The sequence below is a fragment of the Penaeus monodon genome, chromosome 27, assembly GCF_015228065.2.
Source record: "Penaeus monodon isolate SGIC_2016 chromosome 27, NSTDA_Pmon_1, whole genome shotgun sequence".
NCBI classification, from domain to species: domain Eukaryota; kingdom Metazoa; phylum Arthropoda; class Malacostraca; order Decapoda; family Penaeidae; genus Penaeus; species Penaeus monodon.
Genome location: NC_051412.1, coordinates 26,030,092 through 26,030,487, shown reverse-complemented (window position 1 = coordinate 26,030,487; position 396 = coordinate 26,030,092). Strand labels below are relative to the sequence as shown.

Sequence of the window (396 nt, the reverse complement as noted above, 5' to 3'; positions counted from 1 at the left end):
CTGCTTTACAAAATCCTACAAGTATGAGAAGCAGAAAATATTCATCAAGAAACATATCAAAGTGGAGCATTTGCATCTAATTTGACACATCTGGATGCGAGAAGCAGTCTGCTGATCACAAATTAGTTTCATTAAAGAAAACAACATAAAAATGCCCTCTTATTTGTGCTCTCACCTCAATTACAGCCCAATAAAAAGCTCAGCACACAAGAAACACTAACAATAGCTGTCTGAAACAAGCATTAACTGATGACCTAGGGCAGGATTTGCCTCTTTTCATACTAGTTTGTTTCTGGAACTCAGAAACTAATGGTCATATCTTTGTGCAACAAACTGCACTTGAAAGATAAATACATCATAAAGTTTCATAAGAAATTTTTTTTGAGAAAATGAACC

At 34.6% G+C, this 396-nt stretch overlaps 1 protein-coding gene across 1 annotated transcript in view; it reads right to left on the bottom strand.

The window, feature by feature from the left end:
- LOC119590726 overlaps positions 1-396 on the bottom strand; it is a gene marked incomplete in the record, with an annotated part of 107,158 nt that overhangs the window by 100,549 nt on the left and 6,213 nt on the right.